Source organism: Odocoileus virginianus, chromosome 34 (genome assembly GCF_023699985.2).
Source record: "Odocoileus virginianus isolate 20LAN1187 ecotype Illinois chromosome 34, Ovbor_1.2, whole genome shotgun sequence".
Taxonomy (NCBI): Eukaryota; Metazoa; Chordata; class Mammalia; order Artiodactyla; family Cervidae; genus Odocoileus; species Odocoileus virginianus.
Window position 1 is genome coordinate 2,882,608 of NC_069707.1, and position 25,527 is coordinate 2,908,134.

The window sequence follows — 25,527 nt, forward strand, 5'->3', positions numbered from 1 at the left end:
GGGGTCCCCAGGTCAGCCGCTGACTGAGCCAAGCATAATTATGGGCAAGAACTGTGGAGCAGGCGCCCAGGGCACACCCAGGAGCAAAACGGCCAGACCTGCCCTCCTGGGGTGGGAAGTCTAGTGGAGCAGACAGAAGAAAAACGTGGCATCCATAAGGGAACTGCTTCCTACGCTCTGAGACAGAAATGCTGTGGGGAATCGGAGCAGAGTCAGGGCTTTGGAAGAAGCGTGGGGGCGCCGTGGTTCCTAACAGAAGGGCGGGGTGTGGACCTCGCGGGTGGACGGCTGGTTATCTGGGCCCCTGAAGAGGGTGTCCCGGGGAAGGCGCGCCAGGGAAGGCCCCGAGGTCGGACCGCGTGCGGTCGCGGCGGGAGCCGTGTCCACAGCGGGGTCAGGGGCCCTAAGGGACTTGCGGTTGTCAAGGCTCAGCCTTGGACTGGAGTGGAGAGCGCCCCGGTGGGTTCTGAGCGAAGGAGAGCGAGTGATAGTATCTCCTTTACTCTTCAAAGCACCCCTTTGGCGGAAGTCTGGGCGCCTGCCAGGGTGGCAGCCGCGGAAGGGGAGGAGGCGTTCGGATTCTGGATGCTCTGCCTTTGGGAGCCGGAGCCAACCGGATGAGGTGGAGGGGCGGGGGTGGGAAGCGAGAGGAAAGGATGACTCAAGTGAATGCGCGCCAGTTTGGGGCCTCAGCTCCTGGAGAGAAGGCATTTCCGTCCCCCGAGCTGGAATTGCAGGGTGATCCGTCAAGCGCGGTGCCAGGTGCCAGCTGAAGCAGGAGCTGGGTCAGTGTTTTTCCATCCAGGGAGGATGACCAGGGAGGTCGTTATGACTGGGTGATTTTCAACTAGCATATTCAGATCGAATGCTGTTGTACGTGGCCTGGGGCCCCACAGCATACCTGGGGTGCTGAGAACTTCAGCCGCAGTGGCTCAGAGCCCCCTCCCCCAGAGGATGACGCCTGTGACCTCAGGGACCACCAAGCCCAAGGAGGAGCCTGTGGTTGGGGTCTGACTGATGGGCGCGGAGTGTGAGCTCTTGACTTGAGTGGGTGAGCAGGAGTGCTCTGCCGAGGCCTTGGGGTAAGAAGAACTCCATTTTCTCTTCTGGAAACCAGACAGACATCTTGGTCAAATCCTACTGAAGTCCAGTTGCGGGTACACGGGCTCCCAGGAGGACAGAGGGAGTGTGGTTGGATGGGGGGGGCGGGGGGAGGCGTAGCATCCAGATCTCTGCTGACGGCCCAGAGGTGCCTGCAGAACCCCGAGGGGTCTGGAACCTCTGGGGCTCTCACTTCCACAGGACACAGAGGATGCTGACCTGGGCAGTAGTACTGAGGTCCCCAAGCAAGGTACCAGTCACCTCATGCAGCAGGGCAGGTCGGAGGCTATGAAATGTCTTCATTTTATGCCCAGAGAGTTGCATGGCCGATGTAACATCTTCCAGGGAACCGTGTGCCGTAAACCCACAGAGTTTAGGTTTGTTGAACGTAGGTTTACACACCGGTGGGAGGGGAAGGGGAGGGTGGGGTGAGTTGGGAGGTTGGGATTGACGTGTATTCACCACCCCAGGCGCAATAGGAAGCTGCTCTATAGCGCAGGCAGTTCAGTTCAGTGCTCTGTGATGACCTGGAGAGAGGGGACGGGTGGGGGTGGAAGGGAAGCCCAGGAGGGCAGAGACACGTGTATACAGACGGCCGGGTGACTTCCGCGTTTAGTAGAAACCAGTACAACTGGGTCAAGCAGTTATACTCCAATAAGATGTTTAAACATTCAATAGTCAAGGACTCTTCTAGAAAATGCCACTTGTCATGAGGTCTACCTACCAGCATGTTCAAAAAGCGATCAGACAAGGCCACTTACCTTTTTCCTTTTCTTCAAATGTCTCCCCACTACCTGCCTACTCTCCCTGAAGTGCTTTCCAGGGACATAACATCCTAGCAAGACCCTAGAAGATGGTGCAAACATACAGCTAGGCCAACCTGGAATTTTGGAAAAGTGGTGGATCTTTTCATTAAGGGAAGCAGGAATGCCAGAACTGCCACGGTAGGTGGTGGCGGGAGGGATCTTAGAGAAGTGGTCATGAGTGGCTTCACAAGTGAAGTCCAGACATCCACAAGCAGAACATGTTTTGTGTGATGTCCAGACGATACCCGTTCTCTGCGTAGATACAGGACATGTGGGGAAATTCCAGTTCGGATGCAGTGATAGAGACTGGATTTACCCTCTTAACTAAAACAACTGTAAAACCAGAGAAACCGTAAAACAAGGTTTACAGACATCACACTAGGCTCTGCTGCTGCTAAATCACTTCAGTCGTGTCCGACTCTGTGCGACCCCGTAGACGGCAGCCCACCAAGCTCCCCCATCCCTGGGACTCTCCAGGCAAGAGCACTGGAGTGGATTGCCATGTCCTTCTCCAATGCATGCATGCTAAGGTGCTTCAGTCATGTCCGACTTTGTGTGACCCCATGGACTGCAGCCTACCAGACTCCTCCGTCCATGGGATTTTCCAGGCAAGAGTACTGGAGTGGGGTGCCATTGCCTTCTCCCGAGGCAGTGCAGGAGGAAACAAAGCTGCCGAGGGAGCTGATCTCCGGGCCTTTCCCATCTTCTAAAGCCACATTGTCTGCGTTGCTTGACTCATGGCGCCTTCCTACATCTTCAAGACCAGCACTGTCGCTTCTTCAAATCAACCTCTGCCTCCCGCTCACAAGGGTTCTTGTGATTACATTTAAGTCCCAGGCAGATAACCCAGGATGATTACTTCATCTCAAGATCCTTAACTCAATCCCATATGCAAAGTCCCCCTTACCATATATTGCAACGTGCACAGGTTGAGGGGCTTGGACTTACTTGGGGGTGCTAGTGGTAAAGAATCTGCCTGCCAGTGCAGGAGATGTAAAAGACGAGAGTTCTGTCTCTGGGTTTAGAAGGTCCCCTGGAGGAGGAAACGGCACCTCACGCCAGTGTTCTTGGACAGAGGAGCCTGGCGGGCTACAGGCCGTGGGGTCACAAAGAGTCAGACATGACTGAGTGTCTGAGCACTCATGCGTTCAGCCTACAACTACCATCCAAGTTGATATCTTGACTTTTGTATCAGGCTCCATCCAACAGCAACAGAATACACATTTTTTTTTCGAGTACGAATAAAACATTTATCAAGAAAGACTATATTCTGAGCCATAAAGCAAGTCTAAATAGATTTAAGGGAACTGAGAGCTTAAAAGCATATTCTCCTTTCATGTCTACAAAATATCAGAAATTAATAACAGAAATTACATTGAAAATATCCAAATATTTGAAATCAGAGCAAAACATTCCAAGTAACCAGGGGTAAAAGAAGAAATCATAAAGAAAATTTGAAAACATGCTAAATAATATAAAAATGAAAGCACAATGTGCCAACATTTGTGGCAATCAGATAAAGCTGTGCCTAGAGAATAATTTTTTAGCATTAAATGCTTATATTATCAAAGAAAAAAGGTCTTGGATCAATCTCAAGCTTCAACTCTAAGAAATTAGGAAAAAAGACAAGTTATTCCTAAGCAAGAAGAATGAAAAAAATGTTAAAGAAAATAGATCAGTGAAATAGAAAACAGAAAACCAGTAAAGAAATCCAGTGAAATCAGAACTATGTAATTTGAAAGTCAGTAAAATTACTAAACTATAAGCAGAAATATTAGAATGAAACAAAGAAGACAAAGTCTGCCAACTACTAAAGTCTCTCAAGAAGAAATCAGTAGCCTGAATAGCTCTATATCTATAAAGTAGCTAAATTCTACTTTAAAATATTCCTAACAAAACACCCCAAACAAGCAAAACCCTCCAGGCCAGGCAGCTTCATTGGCGAATTCTGTTAATACCATATACTTAAGGAGAGAGCAGTACCAGTTGTACACAGATCTTTCATGGACATGGTAAGGAGTTGAAACGCTTCCTAACTCCATTTAGGAGGCCAATATGATCCTGACTCCAAAAGCAGATCAATGTATCTTACGATCAGAGATGGAAATGACCTCAGTAAAACCTTAACAAAATGAATGCTGCCTAGTGTTAAGAAAGATAGTACATCATAAATGGGTGGCTATCATTTCATGAAAGTAAAGTTGATTTAACGTTTGAAAACTTATTAGTATAATTCAGCATATCAATGGACTAAAAAAATCATATGACCATCTCAATAAATTCAAAAAAGATTTTACAAAATTTAATATTCATTTTTAGTAAATAAAATTCATCAACATGATAAAGCACAGCAATAAAGAAAGCCTACAGTAGCCAACTTTGTATGTGAAAGTGGAAGACTGAATGCTTCGCCCCTAGGATCTGAAATAAGGCAAGAAGACTCACTCTCCTCACTTGGTTTGGGAGGTCCCACACAACGCCATAAGGCAAGGGAAGGAAAATGAGTATGCAGCTTGGAAAAGAGAAATTAAAGGTGACCTTCTTCACCGACTGCATGATTGTCCACACAGAAAAATCCCCAAGAAACTGTTGAAAGGCTACTAAAAAAACTATTTTAGCAAGGTTGCTGATTATATGAGCAATACACATAAATTAACTATATTTCTGTATACCAGCGGTAATTGACTAAAAACTGCCATTTGAGTATGATCACTTAAAAGAGCATCAAAAAGTGAAATACATAGGTATAGATTTAACAAAATCTGCTAAATAACAGCATAGAGAGTTTGGCATTCTATACTGTAAACTCAAACAAAAAAATATAGAAAATTGTTGAAAAAAATTAAGGACCAAATAAGTGTAGAGAGATTCCACCTTCATATCACTGAGGAATCAATATTGTTGGGATGTTTTCTTTCCCCAAACTGACCTGTTTTCGATGCAATCCCAGTCAAAACCCAACAGGCATTTTGGTAGAAGCCCATGAGCTGACGCTAAACTTTATTTGAAAATGCAAAGGTCCTGAAAAATCCAAGACAGTTTTTAAAAATGATAACCAAGTTGGAGGACTTACACTACTGATTTCGGGATTCTAATAAACAAATTGTGGTGTCTGTGTGTAGTAGAATTCCATTAGGTAGAACGAAGGCGCAGTCACTCAAACAGCCCATCACGGCTGAATCCCAAAAGCATGACATTAAGCCAAGGAAAGCAAACATGGAAGACCACAGACTGTTTGAATCATTTCTATGAAATGCTAGCAAAAGCTCGACGGTGGTGACAGAGACCACATTGGTGGTTTGGGGGAGTGAGTACAAAGCAAAGGAGTACGGGGAAATATTTGAGGTAATAGAAATTCTAATCCCAAGAAAAACCCATGAATTCTACACCTGAAACTGTTGCATTTCATGGGATGTCAATTCACCTCAACGGAGTTGATTTAAAGAATAAGGAACGCCCTGGAAAGAGGCACCCCGAGCAGTGACCTTTCTGGGGGGCTGTGTCCCCAGCAGCCCTGCCCTGGGGGGCTGGGGACAGGACGGGAGGAGAGGGTCCAGCCACCCTCCTTCTTGACCCTCTGAGACAGCCTGCTCTCCCAGTGGAAGGCGTCCGCAACGTCCTGGAGGTCCTGGCTCCCAGAGGGCAGACACCTCCATCCGGGCACATGTGGGAGTCCTGTTAAAATCCTAGCGGTGTCTGCCAGCCAGCGTCTCAAGGTCCCGGTGCCAACGGCGCAGCGGGCAAGGCTGGCCTGGGAACCGGCGGGTGTTCCCAGAGAGCGAGGCTATGGCTTCATGCGGGGAGGGCAGGAGTTTATTTGTTGTTCAGTGGAGCTACTCACACTCCCAAGCTCAGCTCCTTTTTGAAAACATAACTGACTTATTTATTGTGTCTTCAAGTCTCCCTTGCCGCACAGGCTTCGCCCTAGCTGCCGCGCGCTGTCCCCTCCCCGCGGTGGTCTCTCTTGTCGCGGGGCTTGGGCTGTAGGTCGTGCCGGCTTCAGAAGTTTCAGCACACTGGCTCAGGACCTCTGGCTCACGGGCTTATTTGCTCTGCAGCTTGTGGGACCTCCCTGGATCGGAGATCGAACCTGTGTCTCCAGCCCTGGCAGGCCGATTCTTTACCACTGAGACACCCGGGAAGCCTGTCAGCTTTTAAATGTAAAAAAAATTAAGTAATCTCAAATTTGTAAATATTTGCAATCCAGAAAGTACACAGCCTGCATTTTTTTTCACCTGCATTTTTGACAGTGATTCGCCAAATTGATGCTCTGTCACCCACTAATATTTTACTGTGTTTTTCCTACATACAGTAATAAAGATATTTTCCTACATATCTACAATAAAGATATTTTCCTACATACCCACAATCAATTCAGTTCAGTCGCTCAGTCGTGTCCGACTCTTTGCGACCCCATGAATCGCAGCACGCCAGGCCTCCCTGTCCATTACCAGCTCCCGGAGTCCACTCAAACTCATGCCCATCGAGTTGGTAATGCCATCCAGCCATCTCATCCTCTGTCGTCCCCTTCTCCTCCTGCCCCCAATCCCTCCCAGCATCAGGGTCTTTTCCAGTGAGTCAACTCTTGGCATGAGGTGGCCAAAGTATTGGAGTTTCAGCTTCAGCATCAGTCCCTCCAATGAACACCCAGGACCTATCTCCTTCAGGATGGACTGGTTGGATCTCCTTGCAGTCCAAGGGACTCTCAAGAGTCTTCTCCAACACCACAGTTCAAAAGCATCAATTCTTCAGAACTCAGCTTTCTTCACAGTCCAACTCTCACATCCATACATGACCACTGGAAAAACCATAGTCTTGACCAGACAGACCTTTGTTGACAAAGTAATGTCTCTGCTTTTTAATATGCTGTCTAGGTTGGTCATAACTTTCCTTCCAAGGAGTAAGCGTCTTTTAATTTCATGGCTGGGGTATGGCAATCCACTCCAATATTCTTGCCTGGAGAATCCTATGGACGGGGGGAGCCTGGCCGGCTGCAGTCCGTGGGGTTGCAGGGAGCTGGACACGACTGAACAACTAAAGAACAAAATACAGCATTTTTTTTTTTTAATTGAAGTACACAGCTGATGTGGGCTTCGCTGGTGGCTTAGCTGAATCCACCTGCAATGTGAGAGACCTGGGTTTGATCCCTGGGTTGGGGATATCCCCTGGAGAAGGGAAAGGCTACCCACTCCAGTATTCTGGCCTGGAGAATTCCATGGACTGTATAGTCCATGGGGTCGCAAAGAGTCGGACATGACTGAGGGACTTTCACTTTCACATAGCTGATTTACAGCGCTGTGTTAATTTCTGCTAACAGCAAAGTCATTCAGTGATGCGTGCATGTGTATGTTCTTTTTCATAGTCTTTCCCATTCTACTGAGCAAAGTTCCCTGTGCTATACAATAGGTTCTTGTGGCTTACCTGTTTTATATATTGCAGTGTGTACCTGCTGATCCCAAACTCTTAACTATTTCCTCTCCTCTTTCCCTCTGGTAACCATAAGCTTGTTTTCCATGTCTGTGGGTCTGTTTCTGATTTGTAAATAAAAACAATGATGCGACCTCAGCCAAGCTCCACTGAGGCGAGCGGTGTAGCTGTGTGCACACCGTTGGTGACAGTTACAGCCCCTGGGAGGGGGCATCTTAGCGGCAGACACAGAGCAAGTGTAGCTGCGCTGCAGGCCTGGGGACCGCAGCCCAGGGCCGTCAGAGCCCTTGAGATCAATCTGGTCATTGTTGATCCTCCTCTCTCCCTTCCCTTTCCCTCTCTCAGCGTTTCCAATGCTGTAGAACTAAATTCCTCCAGGCTTGAAATACTTGCAGTAGTTTCTGCTTTCTCGAATAGATCCTGGCTGATACCCAGACTTAAAGGAGCGAAGAGTAAAGGTTTGGCTGCAAACCTTGGTGATGCTCCTGAGACCCTACGAAGCCCAGGGCTATGCTTGCCCCATGGTTTTCTCTAGGTTTCCCTGTGAAGAGCTCAGCTCTCTGCCCCCATCCAGGCACTTTCCCACCCACTCTGAAGTTGGCGGTGACCCCGTCACTTGCTCTGATGAGAGCCATGTGTCACTTGAAGGAAGAAGCCTGAAGAGTCGGTGTGTATCCACCACCACGGCCCTTCTCTTCGCACGTGCCAAGGTCCGTCCCTGCTGAGCTCTTTCCTAAGTGACTGCAGGGAGTGAAGACCGGCCACCTACACACAGTGAGTGTGTGCATGAGCAGGAAGCACATACTGCTGTCCCCACCACTTAGAAACGGAGGCCGTTTGTCCCGGAAGCTAACCAAGCCCAGCTGGACGTGGACAGTAGACGGTTCCTGCCCGGAGCACCAGCTCACCCGGACAGGGCTGCGGGAACTGGCAGAGGGTCTGGTGATGTTTCCTTGATTGAAGGGTGGGCTTCCCACCTCCCAGAACGCTGTCTCCTTCTCTGCATCTCTGGTTTCCACACAGACATCAGGACCACTGAGGACCACCTCTGGGGGTGACGGAGCTCCCTGAGGCCAGAGAGACCTACCTCGGCTCTTTGCAGGCTTGTAGCTTTTTGGAAACCATCGAAGAACTTTTGTCACTTATTTTGAGTTTAAATTTTAAATAAAGAGTTCAAAATTCAAGAATGCATCATGACATGAAATGATCAATAACCAGTCACTCAGATCTTCTCGTGCATTTAATGGTTACACGTTTACTCTGGCCTTGGAAAAATGAGAGTTTGGCAGACTCTAGTTAAGACTGTCTTTGAAGACACAGGAGCTTGTGATCTTGTCGGGCAAGTCAAGCTCTTTCCAACCTCAGGGGTTCCTGGATCCTGAAATACCTGTGATGTTGTGTCCCCCATTCCTCCTGCCACTGACCCCCACTCAGATAAAACTCCTGTCTCAGACAACTTTAACAAACCCGCATTCAACTTTAAATTCCTCTATGGTGTTTTTTCTTCTTAATCACAACAAAGTGGCCCTTGTTTATTTCATCTCAAGCTTACGTGTTGACTGTCTACACCCCCACTAGGTCGTAAACACCAAGAAGACCGTGACCACCAGAGTAGAAATAGCTGGCTCACCGCAGTGTTTGCATCACCTGGAACTCCTCCTGGCTCAGAGTCATTGCTCAACCTGTGTTCTGCTTTATAAGCTCACAGATTAACGGAAAGGCAGGACAGACTCCCTCGGGCCTCTGTTCATCACTCAGCATTGCAATACAACTTAGTAGTGTGTGGCTTTCGATGGCCACATGACTTCCCTGACCTGGGTTTCCTGCTCTGTAAGATTATAATGCTGCTGTGCTGTGCTGAGTCACTTCAGTCATGTCCGACTCTTTGCGACCCCGTGGACTGGAGCACGCCAGGCTCCTCTGTCCATAGGATTTCCCAGGCAAGAGTGTTGGAGTGGGCTGCCGTGCCCTCCTCCAGGGGATGCTCCTGACTCGGGGATCGAACCCACATCTCCTCCGGCTCCTGCATTGCAGGGAGATTCTTTACCACTGAGCCATCGGGGAAGCCTGGGAATAATGCTACCTACCGCTAGTTGGATTTTTTTTTTTCCTACCCAAGATATGAGCACACATTCTTTTGGATACTAATGGTTTGTGTTATGAGTCTTGGTGGAGGTGACCCACCTCTCCCCCAGAAAAGCCCACGGTCCTGGCAGCTAAGATGTGAACGTGTGACTTTAGCCAATCAATCAGACGCTCTCACCCAAGCTGCTGAACCCCGAGGGAGGCTCACAACACGGAGGGCGGGTTGGAGAGGAGGGCAGAAGTGTGCGGGGCATCTTTAGCGGACCGTCTCTTGGACATGACCTTTGCCGCATCCCTTAACCTCACTTGGTTTCTGCTCTCTGAGCCTCTTTCCCAATCTTCTTAAAGGCTTCATAAGATACATAATATGTACCTAAAATACTCCCTTTCTATACATTGTGCTCAGTGGCTGTCCTGGCCGACTCTTTGTGACTCTGAACTGTAGCTGTCCAGGCTCCTCTGTCCGTGGGATTCTCCAGTGGAGTGGATTGCCATTTCCTCCTCCAGGGAATCTTCCTGACCTGGGGATCGAACCCACATCTCTTATGTCTCCTGCATTGGCAGGTAGATTCTTTACCACTGGCAGCACCTGGGAAGCTCTTTCTGCACATTAGGCACTTGATTTTTGTGAGTAGCTGTCAGGAACCCCGACCATACAAGAGACATGTGAGGATTAAACTACAGGATCATGTCAGGAGTACTGTGACTTGGTGTCTGATAGATACTCAGCACTTGTGTCTGTTACTCTCAGGCTGTTCTGCTTAGAGATCCCCCCGGATACCAAGCCAGCAAAGAGGATAGCCTTGCATGAATCTTCTCACTTTTAATCTCATCAATGGGGCAAAATGGCACGGCTGAGACCGTTTGCCTTCAGAGCCACTGTGAACATTCCATGTTCTGTGTGTCCATTTAGTTAGAATAGTCTGTAAATATTTACAGACGCCTTCTACACGTGACACCCCACACTAGTCCCTGAGCAGGCAAGCAAGTCAGTGGGAAGCAGAGCCGAGAAGAGAGGACACAGAAGAAGGGAAAGAAAGACAAAGACACGAGCCATGTCTGGGTGAGGTCTGTACCACCCGAATGGAAGCTGGGGATGCCCACCCGGGCAGCGGTCTCATCAGCTGATGCCGTCTGGTCTGGGAGACAAGGCCCTGGGCCCGGCGTCACCTCTGGCGGAACACCACGCCCCCCCCCACCCCACGCCAACCGGCCGCCTTGTCCACATGGCGAGGGGTCCTACTCCCTGTCTTTGCACAGCTGCGGAGAGCAGGAATCCAGCCCATTTTCTCCTGGAGGCTCAGTGAGCAAAAGTAAGATCATAAACAGATAGCTGCTGAAAAGGTCTCAAGTGGAAGTTTTTCTAGGTTGGATGTGATTCTCGTTGTTACTAATATGAAAAATAAGGATGTACACGGATGATGTAAAGTTTGGCATTTTGTCCTAACCTCAAATTACTCTATCCTAACTCTCAGCTGACGCCGAAGGACACATTCCTTTCCTCTCTAAGCAAAGTTCAATGGACACAAAAAAGTGCCTTGCGGCAGATCTTTCAAAGACAGTTTTATTTAAAGCCCTTTTCTTTGGGTAAATTGAGGATGAAGTATGTTATAGGATATTTTCACTCTTCAGAAAAATATCTTCAAAGGTAGCTTCCTGTTTGCATGTCACCATTTAATTCAATTCCAGTGGGAATTATTCCAGCAGGAATTATGGGGCTTCCCAAGTGGTGCTAGGGGTTAAGAACCTGCCTACCAATGCAGGAGACGTAAGAGACTCAGGTTCAATCCCTGGGTCAGGAAGATCCCCTGGAGAAGGCCTTGGCAACCCACTCCAGTACTCTTGACTGGAGAATCCCATAGACAGAGGAGCCTGGAAGGCTACAGTTCATGGGGTCACCAAGAACTGGACACAACTGAAGTGACCTAGCAGGCACACACGCCAGTGGAAATACACCTAATATCACTCTGGGTGTCACCAGCCAGGACTTGGCCCAGCGTCTGAGACCTGACTCCCAGAATGAAACAGCATGGGCTTGCTTTCACTTAATCTAAAACAAGGAAGAAATGCAATCTTAAAGGAGGGAAGCACCTTAAACATGGTGTGGTCCAGCTGCTTGACTTTACAGATCTTTGTGCTAAGTCACTTCAGTCGTGTCCAACTCTCTGCGGCCCTGTGGACTGTAGCCCGCCAGGCTCCTCTGTCCATGGGATTCTCCAGCAAGAGTACTGCAGTGGGCCACCATTTCCTCCTCCTTTCACCGTTACAGATGGTGAAAACGAGGCAAGCTCAAGGGTAACAGGCCTCCGCGCCCTCCTCCCCCGAGTGGCAGCGGAGGCCTCCTCCTCCGCGCTGCCTCCGCAGCCCTGCCGGACCCCTTCTCCGTTCGCATCTCCTCCTCCTCAGGCGGGGCCAGCTGCACCAGAGGAAATGTCCTACGGAAGACATGCATCGGCCTGGGGTGTCCGGGGGGTGTCCCGGGGGGTGTCCTGGGGGGTACCCCGGGGGGTGTCCCGGGGGGTGTCCAGGGTGCCCCCTTCCCAGCCGCTGGCCTTGGTCTTGCGTAACGCTGCGTCCTAAACCAGTCTCCTCATTTATCAGACTCGCTTGCCTGGCCCCCTCTCTGAATGCACCGAGGCAAGGGCTGGAGTGGAGAGTCCCTGGCTGGTCCCCGGGCGGCCTCTACATAACACGCTGACCTGTGCTGGCAGAAGGTCGCCGGCCCCTGGTCCATCACGCGTTAGACAAAAGCTGTGACGGCTCGAACCCATTGCTTGGTTTCCGCCCACTGCTTCTTTTTTGATAGCTTTTATTTACTTATCAACGGCTGCCTTGGGTCTGCATTGCTGTGTGGGGTTTTCTCTAGTTGCGGCCAGTGAGGGCTATTCTCTAGGTGCGGCGTGCCAGCCTCTCACTGCGGAGGGTTCTCTCTTGCTCAAAGGCACCTGTGCGCCCCCAGCAGCTCGGGGCAGGGCCCCCCTTTCTGATGCTGACAGGCAGGAGGGGTGAGCAGCAGGGGCAGATGGGGAGACGCACAGCTCTGGGGACTTCCCGGATCCTCTTCTCTTAAAGTCTCAAGTCCCGGGAAGAGACTCAGCAAACTCTGTCACCTCAAGGACAATCTGGGAAAGAAACAGTATCAGATCCATACCTCACACCATGAGCAAAAATCCAGTCCAGATGCATGAAGAACTTAAACGTCAACAGTAAAACTTTAAAACTGTCCTGTCTTTTGCCTGCTTTTTTTCAGATCAGTTCCCTCCTCCTTTCACATTCTTTTTTGTTCCTCAATACAAACTGTCACAAGCTCGAAAAGAAAAAAAATGAGACAATCTTTATTCTATGATGTTGCACTTACGGACTTTTGTTTACCAAATGAGGTCTTAAAGAAAGTGAAAGTGAGCTAAAAACTGGGAGAATATGTTTGTAAAGTGTAACCAATAGAGAATTGATACAAAGAGTGCTTAATACCTCATATTAATCAATAAGAAAAATGCAAAAATTCAGCAGGGTAATGGGCAAAAATCCATGAACAGACTTTTCCAGAAGCAGAAATGCAGGGTTAATAGTTATGTGAAGAGCGAAATGCAAATCGAAGCCACAGTGAGAGACCCTCTGTGTCCACTTGACTGACAGAATCAGCCAGGTGACCGGTCCAGGAGGCTCTTTTATCTTGCTCATGAGAAAGTGCCTTTGGAAGACAATTTGCCTACCTCAGCAATTTCACATGTGTTTTCTAATTGCCAGGAATTTCTTATTTCATTTTCCCCTAGGGATAAATCTGGCATATGCACTGAAAACTCCCTAAAATTTACATCTCTACTCATTTAGTATAACTCAGAAAATATACACCTTCTGAGCCTTTGGTGGTCTGATTTCCCATGGAAAATTCAAAATAATGATAATAACAAAGTTGAAGTAAGATTCAACATTGTGTGACACTTTACTTGGGGAAAGCAAGTTCCTATTGCAAGGTATAACTGTTGTTAGTTTAGTTATTATCATTGTTATTTTCTCAAGTGTTGTGAGATTTCGTCCTTTGGGAATCCTGCAAGATTTCAAAACTTTTGGAACAATCTTAAAGGTCAGAGTTTGACAAAATTGCTTTGGTTGCTTGAAGAGAAGGAAGACAGATATTTTAGACACTGATAGAGAATTCTGAGAAGTCTTATACGTCACAAATGGGCGCTTGTCTTGAGACAAGGAGGCTGGTAGCCTGGGGTGGCCCACACACCCTGTAGCCTGGTGAGAAGGGAAACTTAAGCCCAGGCCCACGCACTTGAACTGGGGACCGGCAGGTCACAGTAGCCAATGGGCTTCCCTGAATAAGGCAACGACGTGATTAGTTGTTAGTTCAGTCGCTCAGTCATGTCCAAACTCTTTGCGATCCCATGCACTGCAGCATGCCAGGCCTCCTTGTCCATCACCAACTCCTGGAGTTTTCTCAAACTCATGCCCATTGAGTCGGCGATGCCATCCAACCATCTCATCCTCTGTCATCCCCTTCTCCTCCTGCCTTCAATCTTTCCCACCATCAGGGTCTTTTCCAGTGAGTCAGTTCTTCACATTAGGTGGCCAAAGTACTCGAGTTTCAACTTCAGCATCAGTCCTTCCAATGAACACCAAGGACTGATTTCCTTTAGGATGGACTGGTTGGATCTCCTTGCTGTCCAATGGACTCTCAAGAGTCTTCTCCAACACCACAGTTCAAAAGCAACAATTCTTTGGCACTCAGCTTTCTTTATACTCCAACTCTCACATCCATACATAACTATTGGAAAAATATAGCTTTGACTAGATGGACCTGTGTCAACAAAGTAATGTTTCTACTTTTCAATATGCTGTCTAGGTTTACCATAGCTTTTCTTCCAAGGAGCAAGCGTCTTTTAATTTCATGGCTACAGTCACCATCTGCAGTGATTTTGCAGCCCAAGAAAATAAAATCTGTCACTGTTTCCCCATTCTGTTGTCCATTGTTTCCCCATCTATCTGCCATGAAGTGATGGGACTGGATGCCATGATCTTAGTTTTCTGAATGTTGAGTTTTAAGCCAGTTTTTTCATTATCCTCTTTTACTTTCATCAAGAGGCTCTTTAGCTCTTCTTCAGTTTCTGCCATAAGGGTGGTGTCATCTGCATATCTGAGATTATTGATATTTCTCTAGGCAATCTTGATTCCAGCTTGTGCTTCATTCAGCCTGGCATTTCGAACGATGTACTCTGCATATAAGTTAAATAAGCAGGGTGACAGTATACAGCCTTGACATACTCCTTTTCCAATTTGGAAACAGGCTATTTTTCCATGTCCGGTTCTAACTGTTGCTTCTTGACCTGCATACAGATTTCTCAGGAAGCAGTCAGGTGGTCTGGTATTCCCATCGCTTAAGAATTTTCCAGTTTGTTGTGATCCACACAGTCAAAGGTTTTAGCATAGTCAATAAAGCAGAAATAGATGTTTTTCTGAAACTCTCTTGGTTTTTCGATGATCCAGCAGATGTTGGCAATATGATCTCTGGTTCCCCTGCCTTTTCTAAATCCAGCTTGAACATCTGGAATTTCACAGTTCACGTACTATTGAAGTCTGACTTGTAGAATTTTGAACATTACTTTGCTAGCATGTGAGACGAGTGCAATTGTGCAGTAGTTTGAACATGCTTTGGCATTGCCTATCTTTGGGACTGGAATGAAAACTGACCTTTTCTAGTCTTGTGGCCACTGCTGAGTTTTTCAAATCTGTTGGCACGTTGATTGCAACACTTTCATAGCATCACTTTTCAGCATTTGAAATAGTTCAACTGGACTTCCATCACCCCCACTAGCTTTGTTCGTAGTGATGCTTCCTAAGGCCCACTTCTTTTTGTTGGTGTTTTAATAAAACAAGTTTTTCCAATATTTTACTATCAGCGTTATCAGTGTCATATAAATATACATCTCCTTATTGTTGCCTTTTGACTGAAGTATTTAGACAAGATGACAGTGAACTGTGGACCCTGCACCAAACGCCATCACCTAGTTTTGTAAATAAAGTTTGCTGGATCACAATCACCCCCATTCATTTGTGGAGAGTTGATGACTGATTTCTTGCTGCAGCAGCAGAGTTAATGTATTTGCAGCAGAAATCGTGTTTTATGCAAAACTATAAAATGTCTACCATCCGGCCCTTGGCAGGAATCCCTGGTTTAGACCATTTACATGTACTGTGATTATCAGTATGTTTGGGTTTAAGTCTATTATCTTGCTTTTGATTTATTCCACCTATTATTTGTTTACTTCCCTCTTCTGTTTTCTTTTGCATTGACAGTTTTTTCAATATATGCATGTTTTATTTCTCACACAAGGCTACCACATGGCATAATGTATTTAATTTCTTAACAATTCAATTTTATCATCATAATTGGATTATTAGTTGTACTTCCTTTGTGTGTATATGGTTGCTCTAGAGTCTACGCTGCATCTTAAAAATTTCAAATATACTTCTGATAACATTTGCACTACTCTTCATAAAATATTGTGCGTATAGAAAAGAACTCATTACTGGTTATTTCCTTTTCCCAATCCTCATTTTCTTTGCTACTGTTCTGACATATTTTACTTCTTCATGAATTTTTCACCCAAGAATATATTTTTATTATTTTTACTTTAAACAATTAATATTTTTAGAATTCAGTTAAGAACTGAGAATTATGTTTTGTTTAAGTTTCTAAATTTCTGGGTTGAAGGGTAATCTCATCTTTTCTCCCTATTTTGCTCTGTGACAAATCTTGATGACATGTCAAATTCAAAACCCACAAATGAAAACTGAGTATCTGTGACATTTGGCACTGTCTGGGTATTTCCACATGTGATGTCTCATTCAATCCTCCTGTGAGGATCACACCATTATTCATGTTTTGTAAGTGAGGAGATGAAGGATCAAAGATTTAAGCAACTTATAACATCATTCTCAGAAGGGCGCTGATATTTGAAAACTTACCAGAAAAAAAGAACCTGTTACTCATCATGACTGCTAGTTTTAGTAATTCCTAGAGGAACGCTGTGCAAATTCAACCTTCAGTTAAGAAATGCGAGGGGTCTGAGCCTTCCCCTGCCTACGAGCTAACATTTCAGCCTGCACAGACCACGTGTGTTCATGGGGATGAAGATGGTTTATCTCTTTCAACTTCAGCTGCCACCAGTAGCTCAGACCACCCCCAAACCCCAACTCCCATAAGCAACTCAAAAGGGACTTTCATTTTGCAATTGTTGGTAGTCTAGGAGAAGAACTCTGACTTAGGGAACGTAAAGGGTGTATAGTGGGCAAGTGTGCCCTTCACCAGGAAGAGGACATTATCTTTTTCACACTGGATGCCGAGCACGCCCGAGCGTTGCTGAGGAGGAAGATCCCAGCTCTGTCTCACAAGGCTGGTCACATACAAACATCCTTGAAAAGCTGCCCAGAGCAAACACGGTCGGTGCCTCTGGTGCAAGTCATTCAGAACCACAAAAGACCCATGGAGAAATGTCTCCCAACATCCAGCTCTTAAAAATTTCAGGTATCTCTGGCATTAAAATCTGTCTCATTATTCTAGCTTCACGGCCATCTTCTATGTGTAAATGCTGAATTGTTTACATATCATAGGCATCCATCTTACAGTCCAAATGGCTAAGAAAAGCAGCCAGATGGGTTGGACAGTATGTTTAATTTCTAGATGTGTTACAGTTACTTTCTTCTATAACACTCTGTCTTTTTCAGTTGAGATTTATTTTGAACTAGCCTTCAGTAAGCCACATTCTCAAGACAAGAATGCCACGGGACTTCAGGAAGTGGACTTACAGTTTGCCTGGATTTAAACTTCAACAATGATGTGGTGCTGTCTCAGATGGTAAAGAATCTACCTGAAATGCAGGAGACCTGGGTTTGATCCCTGGATCAGGAAGATCCCCTGGAGAAGGAGATGGCAACCCACTCCAGTATTCTTGCCTGGAGAATTCCAGGGACACAGGAACCTGCCGGGCTACAGTCCAGGGGGTCCCAAAGAGTTGGACACGACTGAGCGACTGACGCCTTCTGTTTTTCAAACTTCAACAGTGATGTGATTACAAGGAGACACACAGCTGTGAGTGACAGAGGTGAGATGGAACGCCAGACCCACAAGTCACCCAACTCTCTTTTCCTTGCATTCCCCTGCCTCCCAAACATGCCAACAGAAGATAATTTGTGTAATCTGACAGTAGCAATCACTGGACTCTTTATCTCAACCGAAGTGTTAGTGGTCATCATATACCAGATTAGTTAAGACAGCTATGCTAAAAAAAAAATGTCAAGATTTTTCTAACCTGAAACACACAATTTGATGCCCACATTGATGAGATTAATATGATACGAGTTGAATCTTCACATTTCACTTTCTTATTCAGACATGCTTATATTATCTGTAAAAAAACAGACCTGCATTTTGAGCTACTATATATGAAATAATTGAGGTTTCCTAGGTGGCACTAGTGGTAAAGCACCCCCCTGCCAATGCAGGAGACTAAGAAATGAAGCTCGATCCCTGGGTTGAGAAGATCCTCTGGAGGAGGGTGTGGCAACCCACTCCTGTATTCTTGCCCGGATAAATTTCATGGACAGAGGAGCCTGGTGGGCTACAATCCACAGGGTCACAAAAAGTCAGACATGACTGAAGCAACTTAGCACGCATACATGCATATGAAATAGTTATTTCATATGCATTTTATAGTGATTTGGAAAATGCATGAAACCAACACCCTCTTTGCTTTTCTTGGTCTTTCTCTGAGCGTGTCTGGAAAAACCACATAAAGCCTACAGATATTTGGCAGTTTGATGTACAAATGCTTTCTGTTCCACAAAACTATTCATTTTAGGTGATAATTGTCAACTAAAATATTCTAACAGCTCATTAGAAGCTCTGAGGTTTTCATATACTATGCTTTTTGCCGCTAATGGAGCAGGCTAACTATCAAAGAAAATGTTTAAAAGATCTCCTATTATATTTTCCTTCACATGCAGGGAAATTTAGGATGAGGTCATTCATGAAACTTGACTCATATACACCTGGATACAGACATCAAAAAATGCCGAACACCCACCCTTTCTCAACTTAGCCTTTGTGATTAGAAGCTTAGCCTGTCACGTGCTCAGGGTCTGCACGGTAGGCAGTCTGATAGGTGCAGAAGAGTGTACAGTGAAAAGGCCACAGCCATGTAACACACACACACAGTCTTCTTACCCCAAAGCGCTCAGGATCAACCCTGGATGTGTTGGATGAATTAACTGTTCTTTCTGGCGAAAAGCATGACAGGGAGAAAGAGGCGAGGACTTAGATCACTTCTAGAACCAGAGACAATGACAGAATCAGATAGGCTGTCCCATTGCTGGCTTGAGCAGTTCCTCTGTTGGCAGAACTGGCCTAAAGGCTGCCAGGGGTTTCCCTGCAGGAAAGCCCAAGGAGTCTCTTCAGAAAGACGGCCCCGGTCTTCAGTCCTTACCAGCCACAGGAGGTATGGGACCAGCAGAGATCCTGACAACATTATCACCAGGATAAATACAGCCCACTTCCCCCACCACCAGGACGTCATCTGCCCATAGGCTGGGGATGATGGAAAAACGAAAAAAAGATGTCTCACTGAAAACTCTGTGCGACATAGTATCAGCCAGAGCTCTGCTTCGCCAAGTGTGAATCAGAAGGGAGAGGGTCTCCAGTCCACCGAGGCCCCAGGCTCAGCTCTGGGGCCGTGGTTTCCAGGTCTGGTGGCTCTGAACAAGGGCTTGGAGGAGGCAAGGGGCACCTGAGATGCCCACGAGAAGAGGGTGCTAGAAACAGGCCACGGATGCCTGTTACAGGGGAGAGTTAAAGCCAGAGACATTCCAGTTAAAATTCAGTGCAACCCAAATTTGTCTGCAGTTGGGATCCCTGGGACGTTTCTGCAAATGATTTCTGTCTTGGGGGTGGATCCTGGAGATCCATGGTGGTGGGAAGACCCCCACTGCTGACGCATTGGGCACCAGAGTTCTGTGCCCGGCATGCCCCCTAGACCTGCAGGCCCCCTCCAGGGCCCTGCCGCTGTGAACGTCCCCTGAGAGTGGCCGCAAGTACCCCCCCTGAGGGCTGTCCTGGGAGGTTCGGGAGCTCTCTGCCTGCCTGCAAGGGCAGTGAGATGCTCACTCCTTAAATGAAACAGAAACTGTAAAGAAAAAATAGTCCAACCAGGGAGTCAGAAACAGCTATGTGAAGGGAAAAACTTTAACATGTTAGGTTTGGTGGGCACAGAGGCCTACTCTACTAGAGATTTTGAAATTTTAAAGAATGACAGAGGCGGGAAAAATTGGCTGCCATTGGTGGGTGGGGAAAACACAGAAAATCTGAAATAATGAATGTGTAACTAAATGTCCAAAAAAAGTATACCAACTAGTTCCCTGCAATTTAGCTAAACCCACATATGTTTAGCATGGGCTGCGGTGGATTTTTCACGTGTTTTCTCTACAGTGGCTTGAGGCCCCTACACTGAAGAATGCCCGAAGCTATGAAAAATGAAAATGGCTCTGAAAAGAGGGGCCGCACACAGCTCCCCTTCTGGGGCAGTGGGCTGACCCCGCTCTCCCCCCAGCCCGAGCATCGCCCACCTCCCGCTGCCCCAGGCTTGCGTTTCAGGACATGGGGGCTGGGCTGAGGGAGGAGCTGAAAGGGGCCCCAGAGGAGGTGGGCACTTGGGGGGTCCCTGCCTCGCCCTTGTCTTCTGACCTCCGCGGAGCCCACGCACGGTGGAAAACTGGGAGAAGGACGGGATGGGGAGCAGGGTTCTCTGTGCCCTGGAGCCTGGCTTTTGCTGGTGCTTTGAGCACACCACCCACTGAACAGTGTCTCCCTTCCGTTAAACGGGAATTTTCACCTAATACGAGTTAGGGATGGTTTCTACAGAGCTCCCATCCTCCTCCCCAGCTCACCCTGGTGGGCAGAAGGACCCTTACGGCCACCGGGGGGCCACTTGGCATGGTTTTTAGAGCTGGGTTTGGTGTCTTGAGCTTTGGAGTTTCACATTTCTTCTCTCTCTTAGGACTCAGTTCATTAAGTCAACTTTAACTTTGTTAAAGAATGATTTTCACACACCGAAACACACCCCATTTAAGTGTGCAGTTTTATTAGTTTTGGCAAATGTGTAAAGCAGTACAGTTATATATATACCAACTAGATTATGGTATATATAAATACAGTCCACTTCTCCTACCACCAGGATGTTATCCACCCATAGGCTGGGGATGATGGAAAACCCCCCAAAAAAGATGTTTCACTGAAAACTCTGTGCAACATAGTATCACCAAAAGCTTTACTCTGCGAAGTGTGAGTCGGAAGGTCCACCGAGGTCCCAGGCTCAGCTCTGGGGCTGTGGCCTCCAGTGCTGGCGGCTCTGAGCAAGGGCTTGGAGGAGGCAGGGGGCACCTGAGACGCCCATGAGAAGAGGGCATATAAATACATATAAATACCATATATACCATAATCTAGTTAAAGAATGTTTCCGTCACACCCAAGAGTTCTCTCTGCTGTCAACCAACCCTCCACGTCCAGGCAAGCCCTGATCTGCTTGCAGTAGTTACATTTCTCTAAAATTTCAGATAAATGAACAAAAGTCCTCGCTTAGTGGATAAACAGGTATGGGGATGCAATATATAATATGATAACTCACGCTAACATTGCTGCGTGATATATAAGAGAGTTGTTAAGAGAGAAAATCCTGAGTTCTTATCACAACCAAAAAAGCAGTTTTTCTCCTGCTTTTGTAATTATAAGACACAGTGGATATTGTCAAAAATCAATTCACAATATACGTTAAGTCGGGTCACTATGCCACACACCTTAAACTTTTACAGTGATGTGTGTCAACAAAACTGGAAGAAAACAAATGGACAAAAACCAATTCCAGGACATGTTGAAATGCAGCGGTGAGAGGGGATTTCTCTGGCTTATTTCTAACCTTCTAGGAGAGCTTTGAGTTTCTCACTAGTAAGCATGAGTTTAGCCATATGTTTTGTGTTATTTAAATTTGTTTATTACTACTACTAGTGCCCTAGTAGTAGTAAACCCTGTGAGTATGATGAAAGTTATTGTAAAGAAATTAAGGCTGAAAGGTTCACTAGTTTTCTTCAGAAGTGTGATCCTGGGTCTGCTGTTGGTTGGATCTGCAGTCACAGTCAGTGAGGATGTGCTCAAACCAGAGAATAGTATTTGCAGAGGTGAATTGGCTAATAAGGATGGCATCACCGACTCAATGGACATGAGTCTGAGTAAACTCCAGGAGTTGGAGATGGACAGGGAGGCCTGGCGTGCTGCAGTCCATGGGGCCGCAAAGAGTCGGACACAACTGAGCGACTGAACTGAACTGAACTGGCTAATAAAGCGATGACGCTATTAAAATTCTAGTGGCATTTACAAGCAAAAACATAAGGAAATAAGTTTTTAATACACCAATAGAACTCCCTGAAGGACAGACTATTGAAATTTAAAAAAAAAAGAGAGAGAGAGACATAGAAGTTCAGTATTTTACAAGTGGACTTGGTACGCCGGGGAAAGGGAAAGTGAAAGTGAAGTTGCTCAGTCATGTCCGACTATTTATGACCCCACGGACTATAGCCTACTAGGCTTCTCCATCCATGGGCTTTTCCAGGTAAGAATACCGGAGTGGGTTGTCATTTCCTTCTCCAGGGATCTTCCCGACCCAGGGATCAAACCTGGGTCTCCCTCCTTGCAGGCAGACGCTTTCCCCTCTGAGCCACCAGGGAAGCCTGGTACACTGGGGCACTTCTTGTAAAGAAGGACTTCAGACTGATGAGACTAAAACACCACATGCAGTGCCTGAGACTCCCGTGTAAGACAAGATCACAGATGAAAGTGAAAGTCAAAGTGTCAGTCACTCAGCTGTGTCCAGTTCTTTAGAACCCCATGCACTGCAACCCACCAGGCTCCTCTGTCCATGGGATTCTCCAGGCGAGAACACTGGGGTGGGTACTGATTCCTTTCTCCAGGGGACCTTCCTAACCCAGAGGTCGAACTCTCGTCTCCCACATTGCAAGCCGGTCCGTTACCATCTGAGCCACTAGGAAGACCTAATATCACAGACGTTTGCCTGCAAATAGTGGGTGTGTTCGTGCCAAACAAGGTAACGCATGTCCCATCCATCCAGGAGCTGATAGTGATGCAGAAATCCAGCTGCAGAAAAAATAAGTCCAGACAAAGTGATTTTTTCTTACAACTGGATGACTGCTCTCGCAATACCAACGTGGTGAATTCTCAGTCCACTGAGATTGTGAACACGATGCGATGTGAACGAATTCACCTCTTGGCTTTCTGTCCAGCAGACATGACCAGCCCTGAACCGTAAGCCGTGAGGAAGGATAAAGCCAGCAACACTGCAGATGCAGGTTTAATGCTGTGTGGCTTGGCACAGCCACAGTGACGGCACACAATGGGTGAGTAGCTAAGAGATTAGGAATGCATCTCTCCCAAAGTCAGCGGCTCTTGTCTGTGGTTCCAGCCAGCCTTACCTGGGGGGTGGTCGCCACAACCTCACCCCACTAAGGGCTCTTGTCAGTACTGTGGCCAGAGACCTTTATCTATTTAATTGGAGGAAAATTTCTTTCCAGTGTTGCGATGGCCTTGGCCATGCATCAGCATCAATCAGCCGGAGGCACGCACACGAACCCCCTCCCGCCTCCTCCCCACCGCACCCCTCCAGCTGTCTCGGAGCACAGGCTTTGGGGTCCCCGTGTCATATATCAAACGCCCACCAGCTATCCATTCTACATGTGGTAAACGCTGGTGTACATTTCAAGGCTCTTCTCTCAAATCGTCCCACCCTCTCTCTCTTTCTCCCACAATGTCCAAAAGTCTTCTTTATGCAGAGAGAATTTTTTAAAAATGGAAATCAGATCACTCCCCTGACCCATGCACTCCTTGAGCTGGTTCTTCTCTGAAGAGATGAAGGCGGAAGCCAAAGCCCTGATGAAGGCTGGCAGGCTCTCTGTGGTTCTCATAGAGTTCTCTGCTCTCCCATCTCTGAGTCTCTCTTTCTCCACGTGTTCATACACACTTCCACCCTATCACGCTTTGGTGGGAAGCCCACATCCTCAGCCTCATTTCCCTCCAACGTTCTGTCCAGCTGAAGGGAGTACTTGGTTCTTTTTCCAGTCTGGGGTGCTAGTCTTATATTCACCTTCACCTGCAACTGTTCATGCTGAAGTTTTATTTCTTTAGAGTCACCCTTGATGCCTCTCTGATATCCCACAGGAAATCCTGTCAGCTCCATCTTCAAAATGTATTCAGAACACGAGAGCATCTTACTATCTCACCACGACTGCTTCGCTCTGAATGGCATCACTTGACGCTTGGAGTTCTGCAGCGTCTCCTCTCCCCATGTCCAGTTTCAGCCCTGAGCCGAGAGGTTCTTCTGTGATGCTTGTAGGACCCTGTCATTCATCTGAACAACAGAGCCATGCCTGGCCCTCCTTACTCGGTAAAACCTGAAGTCCTTGCAGGGTTTCCGAATTGCTCCATGTCTTTGTCTTCAGTTCTTCTTCTAATCAGAACTGTTGCATGGATCCCACGTTACTAACTGCTTCGCCAGCCCAGCTCTGATCCAATGCCATCCTCTCGGCGAATTCTACTCTTAACTACCCGACTATTCCCATGTATTGCTGTGTTTCCCCCTCCAAGGCATAGATTGCATGTTTTGTCACTCAGTCGTGTCCAACTCTTTGTGACCCCAAGGACTGTGACCTGCCAATTCATGATCCAAAATCCATGGTCCATGGCATAGATTACCTTCTATCATAACATCTGCATTTATTATGTCTTATCCTTAATTATCCCTCATCCAATAGGATGATGATTCCACAAGTGCAGGGGATATAACTTATTTTGCTCATGGGTGTATCTTATGCACCTAGAATAATGCTTGAAACACAGGTGCCCTACACATTTGTCCTACCAATAAAGGCATTAACTAGTTAGTTAACCTATTCAACTCTTTGAGCTTCACAAACTGCATGTATACTGTGAGTGCCAGAGAACTCATGACAGTGAAGTGGCTGTTTTGAACCCTGAGCTGGGAGACCCAGGCCCCCTCCCCTTCATGCCTGGAGTGTTCCTTGGGGTACCTCTTGCCAACTCTAGGATTCAGTGGAAGAGAGATGGAAATCACTGACTTGGCTGACCCTCACATGTAAGCTATTTTCATAGACTAACACGCATCGTAGTCACCCGTGAGTTTCTACACAACGAGGCACACATCGGGATGAAATAGAAGCTCCAGCCAATCATCTGGTCCACTTGTGCTCAGCGTTTGGAGGGTCATAACTGCCTCCCCAGACCTCACCAACCGGAGAAGGGCAGGAAGAGAGGGCAGGGCCAGGGCCAGCCGTGGGCGCTAAGCCTGCATCCGGAGCCCCCTCTATTCCTCCCTTGCCCTGGGGTGGGCTCTGATGTCCCCTCGTTCTCCCAGGCGCCTGAGGAGCCAGCCTCCCTGCCGGCAGGTCTGCCCCTGCATCACGTCATCAGTACCCCCCACCCCTCCAATCAGGGTATCCCTGTAGCCGCTGCTGCTGACCTGGGTCTTGTCCAGGCCGTTAACACCATCAGGCTTTAAAACCTGTAACGACAGACAGGACGAAAGCGCCAGACTTGACTCCCTCTGTTGCTCTTAGTTGCCTGTTTGGAGAAACTCAGGACAAGTTCCTCATGGGGTGAGTTAAAGGCCATCCAAATGGTGCAACCCCCAAAATGCCAGCTGTGGGTTGAATCGTGTCATCTGAAGAGTTAGGCTGACGTTCTCAGTGCGTACTTGTGACTGTGACCTCGTGGGGAAATAATGTCTTGGCACGCTTAAGATGAAGTCATCTGGGCGAGTCCCAACCAGGAGGACTGGGGTCATTAGAAGACCAGCAGAAGACGGGCGGAAGCAGGCCGTGGGACCCCCGAGGCAGGGCTGAGAGTCACGTGGTGTGGTCAGGGCACCCCAAGCATCAACAGCACCTCCAGAAGCTGGCAGAGGCCAGCCAGGGTCTAGCAGGCTCGGAGGGGACACCTCCATCCCACACGTCCAGCCTCCAGCACTGTGAG

At 47.4% G+C, this 25,527-nt stretch overlaps 1 long non-coding RNA gene across 1 annotated transcript; it reads left to right on the forward strand.

Moving 5' to 3' along the window:
• Window positions 1-741: 741 nt before the first annotated feature.
• On the forward strand, window positions 742-24,449 carry LOC139033004 (uncharacterized). Its single transcript, XR_011485625.1, has 3 exons — window positions 742-1,082; window positions 22,770-22,880; window positions 23,698-24,449. It is a non-coding gene; the product is annotated as an uncharacterized lncRNA (long non-coding RNA).
• Window positions 24,450-25,527: the final 1,078 nt, after the last annotated feature.